The 8,709-nt window shown below is 42.7% G+C and overlaps 1 long non-coding RNA gene across 1 annotated transcript; it reads left to right on the plus strand.

Moving 5' to 3' along the window:
* Positions 1-3,560: 3,560 nt before the first annotated feature.
* Positions 3,561-5,621, plus strand: LOC147456650 (uncharacterized). The gene is made up of 2 exons (XR_015188523.1): positions 3,561-5,289; positions 5,368-5,621. It is a non-coding gene; the product is annotated as an uncharacterized LOC147456650 (long non-coding RNA).
* The last annotated feature ends 3,088 nt before the right edge of the window (positions 5,622-8,709 follow it).

Consider the following 8,709-nt stretch of genomic DNA (forward strand, 5'->3'; position numbering starts at 1 on the left):
CTGCCATGGTATTTCTATCCTTCCGCATCCATACTTGTTGCCCTTGTTTTGGTAGCCTAGATCTTTGCATTGTGGCCGGTGACTTCATATGTTTGTAAGTCACCTGGTTGGATTTTACTTGATTGTTGGTCTTGGTTATCAGATCGTTCTTTGATGGCATTTTTGCTTTTGGCTTCTGTTCCAGTGATTGCATGGCTTGCAGCTTATCATTCTGGTATTGCTGAGCAAAAGCTATCACCTGTTGTTCATGTTCATGCTGAATTTTGACTGCCTTTGCTTTCCAATCTATCTACACATTGTACGCTTTTTGCCAAGGTTGCCCTAGCATCATTGGGTGTTGTGTGCTTTCATCTGTCACCACATAGAATTTGTGTGGGTAAATATATTGATGTATCTGTACATGCAATATAGTCCATCCCAATGTTTTTAACGGGTGTGATGTACTACTTTCCAGCACTTGAGGAGTAGGATGAAGTTGACCTGTGACTTTGAGCTCTTGGTATAATCCGTAAGAGATCAAATTTGCTTGAGCTCCCGAATCAAGCAATGCTGTTGATTCAACTTGATTGTTGCCCACTTTGACCGCAATTATTGGCTCCACTGTTTCCTCCTCCAACTTCGTCAGTTGAATGGCATTGATTCGCAATGCTGGTCCACTTTGTTGTTGTTGTCGCAGAAGCCATCTTTTTGCAATGCGCTCTTGTGCTTCGGCTTGAGCTTCTTCTCGTACTCTCTGTTTTTCCTTCATTCTTTGTTTTCCTTGATGAATTTGTTGGAGCATCTCCTGTGTGAGTGGTAGATGATACCTTCTCAGTCGAAATCCACTAATCCAGCTTGGCATTTCTTCAGCTGCTAATGTAGCAATCTTGACAGCTCTACTTTGTGATAGATCACTAATCACAAATGGTCCCATCCCTCGCTTTTTAAGTTTCTTGGCATGTTGCTTCATGGTATAAACAAGTACGTAATCACCTGTTTTGAACTCTTTGGTACGCACATGTTTGTCAAAAAATTCTTTTTGTCTTCTCTTTTTAGCATAGATTGAAGCGACAGTTCGTAAGCGGAGTTCATCTAGCTTTTCAAGATCATCAATTCATGAAGAGAGCTCATGCCCTGTCCATTCCAAGCTTTTTGCTACTCATAGAGTTGGAATTAAAAACTCTATGGGTAGTATAGCATTTAGGCCAAACACCATGTTGTATGGTGTTGTTCCGATTGATGTTTTGTAAGCTATCCTGTATGCCCATAGTGTTGAGTGTAGCTGCTGATCCCAATCTGTTCTTGATTTTGACACTATTTTAGTGAGAACCGTACATAGTGTTTTATTAGTGGCCTCAGCTTGCCCATTGGCCTGTGGATGGTATGGTGCGGATTTCCTATGTATGACCATGAATTCCTCTAGCAGATATTCAATGACTTCATTGAGAAAATGTGTTCCACGGTCACTGACAATTTCTATTGGTAACCCGTAACGTACAAAAACATTCTCATACAAAAATTGTGCCGTGGTGCGTGCATCAACTTTTTTTGTTGCTTTGGCTTCGACCCATTTTGTGAGATAGTCCATGGCCACTATGATATATTGGGTATGGGTGCGATATGCAGGGGGTGATATAGGTCCCACAAAATCAATGCCCCATTTTTGCAAATGCTCTTGCTCCCATCATTGGCCGTAATGGCATCTCATCTCTTTTTATTGGCACCTTGGTGCATTGACATGCGTCACAACGCTTTACAAACTCTTTAGCATCCATGTGAAATGTAGGCCACCAAATTCCTACGGTTAAGACAATTTCTGTCGTCTTATTGCCCGAAAAATGGCCTCCACTTATTTCGCTATGTGCATGTTCTAGAATCAGCAGGTATTCGCTTTCACTTGCACAGATTCTAAGTTGATTGTCCTTACCTCGCTTATAGAGTTGGTTCCCAATTAACTGAAAGTCACAAGCTTCCAGCTCTATAGCTTTTTTCCGTGCTCTTGTGATGTTCTCAGGGAATGTCCTGGTGGTCAAGAAGTCAATGATATATTGACTCCATGCAGGTGCTATGTTTACCTGAAACAAAGTTGCGTGATCCACTGGTCGTTTGGCACTACATATAGTACAATTGGTAACATAAGAATGTGTGTCTGCATACATAGTTGGCCAATAAACCCCTAACTGTTTCAGTCTCTGGTGTGTCTTCACTGTTGAACAATGAAATGCACAACCCTGGACATGTGCCTCTTCAAGGTAGCACTCGAATTCTTTCGGATTTATACATAATCGTAGGATTAGGTCCGATCCAAGATGATACAGCCTTCCTGCTATCAACTAAAAGTTTTTGTTTGTCGAATTGTTTGATGTTTGTATCTGCATTCCGTATTATCAAACCCGATTCCAAAGGAAAGAACGCTAACAATTTCCTGAGACCATTTGGGTACCATTTCAATGTTGAACAGATAAGCATCTGGTATGTCATCATCGACTTCTTCAGGAGCTTCCCCGTTGTGTATCCTTGAAAGATGATCCGCTCGTAGATGGGTCTTACCCTTTTTGACCACCATTGTGAAGTCAAATTCTAGAAATATAATAAACCAGCGTACGATTCTCCCTGTATTGCATGGTTTATTTACCAGATACAAAAGAGCTTGATGATCTGTGAAGAACACAAATTTGTTTGCAAGCAAATAATGCCAAAATTTCTTTACAGCATAAATCATTCCTAACCCTTCCCGCTCGGTGGTTGTGTAGTTCTTTTTCGCACTGTTTAACTGTCGGCTCGCATAGCAAACCGGAAAATCCATTGTTCCGTCTCCAAGTTAAGCTAGAATACTTCCAATGGCATATGCTGAAGCATCAATGTGCACATGGAATATCTTTTCCCAATCTGGTGCCTTTAGTACAGGTGTTGTTATAAGGTTTTCCTTCAGCTTTTGGAATGAAGTTTCACACTCCTCGGTCCACTCGAAATTGACTAGCAAACGATACAGAGGTTGTGCGATAACCGCATACATGTATATGAATCTTCGATAATATCCACAGTGTCCCATGAAGGATTGCACTTGTTTCGCATTAGTAGGCCTAGGTAGGTCTACAATGACTTTGACTTTGTCTAGGTCTGTGGTTATGCCATTTCTTGAGACAATGTGTCCTAAGATTCGTCCTTGCTTAACCATAATTACACACTTTTCCGGGTTAAGACAGATTCGATATGTCGTGCACTTTTCAAAGACCTTTTGCAAATGGTCAATATGTTCCTCTCGAAGAAGAGAGTGTACACACAAGTCATCCATGTAAATTTCTAAGAATATTCTTAGGTATTCCTTGAATGCGTGAGTCATTAACCTTCATTAGGAAAAATATGAATCCTCTAGGGGCCCTTTGGGATTAAGGTTAATTAGAGGCCAACCAATGAGAAGAGGGTGGTGGACACACTCTATGCCCTCAAAAATGTAGGGGGACAAAGTAGTCTTACACTTCTTAAATGGTCTCTTACCTAGTGAGAAGGTGGGGGGGGGGGGGGGGGGTAGCGGGGGGTGGGTGAGCCATATGGAACCTCCAACTTCCCTCCTTTTTTATCCGGTTATGAAAAAATCCCAAAAATTTGAAAATTTTCAAAACTCAAATTTCATATTCTTAAAACCCCCCTAAAACTACTTTATGGTCAAAAAAGCATTTTTTGACCTCAAAAAGTCAAAACGTGCACCCAAAAACCCTAAAATTCAAATTTTTTTAAAAAAATTTGAAAAATCTTTTTTTACTATCCAGAGCTCCCCCAAAAGTAGTTCTTAGGCAAAAAGTGATTTTCTCTCTCTAGAACCCCTTTTCCAACCCCTTCTTGGTTGCAACCATCACACTCATCCTCTACTCCAGCACTCTCTCTCTTTACACCATCTCGATTGCTGCAACAAGGAAGCTCCTCGCTCCTCCCCTACCACCTTCCATTGCCACACCCAGCAAAGGTTATCCACCTTCTCCTCCCATTGTCACACCAAGCAAGGGTTATCCACCTTCTCCTCCCATTGCCACAAGGGTTATCCACCTTCTCATATCACTTTATCCTCTGTACATTGTAGCAACAAGCAAGGTCCTTCTCCTCCTCCTAGTTTTCTTTGCTCAACCATGACCAACTCTACTTCGCAAAGGCAGCCAAAGGATGAGGTCACAGCACTTGCATGCCACAACACTAGAGGTGTAGATGATGAGTAGGTGCCACAAGAGTTTACCAAAGGTGCTTGGGTATACATGCAACCATCTGCTATTGGCCCTCATCGTGTGCGGAATCGTGCAAACTTGGATCTTCATTGGAAAGGAAAGCTCCTTGGCTTCAAGAACCAGAAAGACAAGGGGACCGTAGCCATTGTGCAACATGTTTTCTCAATGTCAACCATGCATTTGCAACAACCACCTCGATTTCCAACACATTGTAAGTACATGTTTTGAGAATACAAAGCTAGGTGTGAAATCACAGTGTAATGTTATTATGGATTCATACTTAAGATTTGTCGTGTATTTATAGTCATATTTCCATCCACGTTGGTGGAGGAGCAGCCACTACATAGTCTCTCCGGCACATTCAATGCTATACATGCGGATATTGGAGCAATAATGTTCCCACATCTTTGCCCAGCCAAACTGGTTCAAAGAAGGATTTTCTTCTATTCTCACTCCTATATTGTCCCTACTTCTACACAAGCGTTTGGAACGCTTGAACCCATCAAAGTAACTTCCTTATTAAGTATGGAGTGGCAGGTGCCAGATTTGTGGTCGGTAGCATCTTTCAAGCAAAAGATGATAATTAATGTCCAAAACTCTTTGAACAACTCTAAAGCTTCTAGGTCTGTGGGCTTGAGTTGGTTTCTGCCTATTCATTGTTTTGTGCACATTTTTAAAGAGTTTGGATTTGTGGAGACTACCACAATGCTTGTATGTAAAGATGCGCATTACGAGGAATTAGGAAGGCTTTTAGAAGAGGACTGGGGTTTTGTGGAGGGCATGCACAACGGGGACCGGTACCGTTGTGTAAGGTTGGAGCTTCAGGTATTGGAATGCGCTTTTGAAATCCCGCACCTCCTTGTACATACGATTTCACTATGATCGTTGGATGTGCAAGCTTGGAGTGTGGACTCCCTTATAGAGTGTAGACGGCGCTATTGCAAGCTTTGACATTGCAGTGAAGATGCCCAACGATGCTTTGGAGGCAGTCCAAGTGAACAAGCATTGGACTCTCAGTAATGTTCGAGAACATTTGGTTATTATGGGTTTTGAGGCCCTTCAACAAGTACAATTTCGTTTACAAGGTCACAAGGTGAGAATCCTTCCACCACATTTTCAATACATCATGGTTTGTCGATCATTGGATGCTTATTGTAATGAATGTCCGCAGATTGGGAAGAGAATGGAAGACAAATTGAAGGTCGAGGAGGACTGGGGGATGGATTGAACTATGCTATCGATCTTATAACTTTGTAACTCTTGCAATTTTCAAACTGATCCCCGCTGTAATCAACATGATTTGCTTGGGCAAATTATGCCTTTGAATAATTTTTTGCATTGGGATGAGAAATCATTTTTTGGTGAAAGTGCCTTTTTTTTAATGTCTTAAAAAAAGGGTCCATTATAAAAGGGGGGCCACCTAACTCATTCACTATTTTCATTTTTGCAACTCTTGAGCTCCTCCACTCTCTATCTACACCCCACGCTAGACATGGATGCTTCCAGAGCCTCTACATGTGCAGCCACATCCACCCCTTTGTCATGCTTCATCCTCTTCCTCGAGGACACCAAATACAAAGGGAAGTTGGACCTCCACACCTTTTTTACTCGTCTGCCTGACCTTGATGCCACAGTTGCCCTTCACATGGATGCATTTGCCGATATTTTTGCGTTCATGGAGGAGCACATCATAAAATATTATGTATCTATCCCCCCACATGTAGGGATCTGGGTGACTTGCATTCTTTTGCGCTATATACACAAAGGTGATCACCCATTCTCCAAGCGGTTACAACGATTCCAAGAAATTGCAACCAATGCAGACCATTACTTGGACGAGCAAGCCCCAAGGGTGTCAGCGCTCAAGAAGCGCAAGTTAGGGGTGGAGTACCTTTCTCGGCTCGCAACATTTATCTTCTTGGTGAGCGAGGAACCTGATTTGGAGGAGCTTCGCTTACCACACCTTCAGGTTGGGTCCTTTATCAAGGACACCAAGGAGCAGCAGGTTATCCCCATGAACCCTGTAGTGGAAGGAAAGGCACACCGGCTCGAGTACCCTAGGGGTCTTGAGGAAGTGGTTGAGAAATCCATAGTTGTGGCTGGCCCTAGTGACACTCCAGTGCCACTACCACTGAAGGATGTGGCTATCCCAGAGGTAGAAATCAACCGCTTCTCCTCAATGTTAGTGGATGGGGAGGAGTATATGTTCTTGCATGATCTGGAGAAAGCATTTGGCCTGCGCATGGATGAATGCTTGAGCGTGCTATGCAACAGCACCAAATGTCCCTTAGACAATATGCCAAATGCCCTAGAAATCAAGCTCTTGCCAGATGGGGACTCTTTTGCTGACACTATTGCAGTTGTATGTGCGGAGGTCCTGGCAGCAAAGCAGTTGCACGTGGATGATGAAGAATTCCAAGCCACGCAAGCCAAGGTTGAGGCTGCTAGGATGCCTATGCCATTATGCAACCTCCCATCTGATGATCCAAAGGTTGTATCTGTGGTGCATGGGAGCATTGACTTGGATGCAAAGGACAACAGGGAGGAGGACGACAAGGAGCAGGAGGTAAAGTGTATCCTAAATTTCATGTTACTATTTTATCCTTCATTGTCGTTTTTCTCAACCTTCATCGGTTTATGACAAGATGTCGTGGAGGTTGATGATTTTGGTGCAAGGACGGGTGGCAAGCGGACGGGCTTTGGACCTCAAGCTTCCCTTGCGCATTACCTAGGACAACTCCCCCCTGGCGATGTGGCCATTATCCATAATGAATTTACTCCCCAAGCCCATTTTATGACTTGGTCGTTAAAAGCTTTGAGCAAGTTTTTGTATTTGAGAACCATTGCTCAAACTGCGCATCAAGTGTTCCTAGTGCGTAGATCCCTTGTATGCACAGCGTTTGGTACTGGCTTTCGTGGTAAAGTGCTTGCCCAGATAGGGATACATGCTTCCATTGGCTCAACTGACCCAAAGGCCATAGCGCAGTCCCTCTTGACTAGGGAGTTGCCTTACGCACAAAATAGGCGCCAGGAAACGGTCAAAAAAATTATGAACTCCTCAGATACATGATGTAAAATCACCGTTTTGGAAGTAATAAAAAATATTTGAAATTGTCTCTCTATCTTGCAAATTCTTTTGAATGTGATTTGTCAATCTTGAAAATTGTTTCAGTTGGTGATATGAAAATTGTTTTGATTAGTGACTTTGTAATTCAAGTTTTGTATGTAATTTCAGTAAATTTAGGTATTTTATGTTCCCTAGGGGGTAGATAAGCCTACCAAGGGCCAAAAAAAGCCTGGCCACAAGGGCGCGCAAATGGCCCATCCATCAGTTTTGGATGGGCCATTTGCACGCCCTTGTGGCCAGGCTTTATTTTGCCCCTGGTAGGCTTATCTACCCCCTAGGATACTTAGAAAGCACAAATTTATTGAAATAAATTGGTTTTGCATCATTAATTTAGATGCACCCTTTCTATGGCAATTCCAGCATATGTTCACACTCAAGGACACTAGAAAAGGTGAAATCAATTATGAAATGAAGTTTCCAGCACACTATCACTTGCTTTAGCTCTACCTAGTACACCCCTGCACCAAAAAGTCCAATTACATTGGACATTTGAAATCTCCAAATTAATGTTGCATAGACACTTGGTTTCACAATATGTTTTTTTTTTAAAAATCCTATAGGGAATTCAAAGCTTGAAATGGCCAAAAAAGGGTGTCCACAAGGATCCATGTAAAATAATGTTGTAAAACCAATAGGTTTTAGTAAATTTGTGCTTTTTAAGTACCCTTGGGGGTAGATAAGCCTACAAGGGGCAAAAAAAGCCATGGACACAAGGGCGAGCAAATGGCCCATCCAAAACTGATGGATGGGCCATTTGTGCGCCCTTGTGGCCAGGCTTTTTTCCCCCCTTATAGGCGTATCTACCCCCAAGGGTGCTTAAAAAGCACAAATTTACTGAAATTGACTGAAATTACATACAGAACTTGAAATTACAAAGTCATTTCATTACAAAGATAATAGACACAACTGTTGAGCATATTGTCATTGGAAAGTCAAATCATTACAAAGATAAGGGTGTGCAATACAAAAAGAGGGGTAACTTCGGCTAATGCTCAAAATCTCGTCGCAATCGACGTGCAAGCTGCATATCTTTTGGCTGTATTGTCACTCGCTTTGCATGTATGGCACATAGGTTGGTATCTTCCAACACCGAAATGATGTGGGCCTCTGCAGCTTCTTGAATAGCGTCTAGCGCTATTGCTTGCATTCTATACTGATTTCCATAGCTTTGAAGCACCTCCTTCACAGTGAGAGCAAAGGGGGCGCGTCGAATCAAAAGCTCCGTTGTCTTCTGGTAGTGGCGGATTTCTGCAAATGCCCTTGCCATTTTCCGGCGCCGCTGCAGTTGTCTTGGGGGCACTTGCACATTTGCTGGCGGGCGGCGTTTAGGCTTCTTGAAAAACTTAGACTTGCGCCTGTTTACATGCTTAGGGGCTGGTTCTGCAG

Source organism: Adiantum capillus-veneris, chromosome 6 (assembly GCF_014529385.1).
Source record: "Adiantum capillus-veneris isolate H3 chromosome 6, ASM1452938v2, whole genome shotgun sequence".
NCBI lineage: Eukaryota > Viridiplantae > Streptophyta > Polypodiopsida > Polypodiales > Pteridaceae > Adiantum > Adiantum capillus-veneris.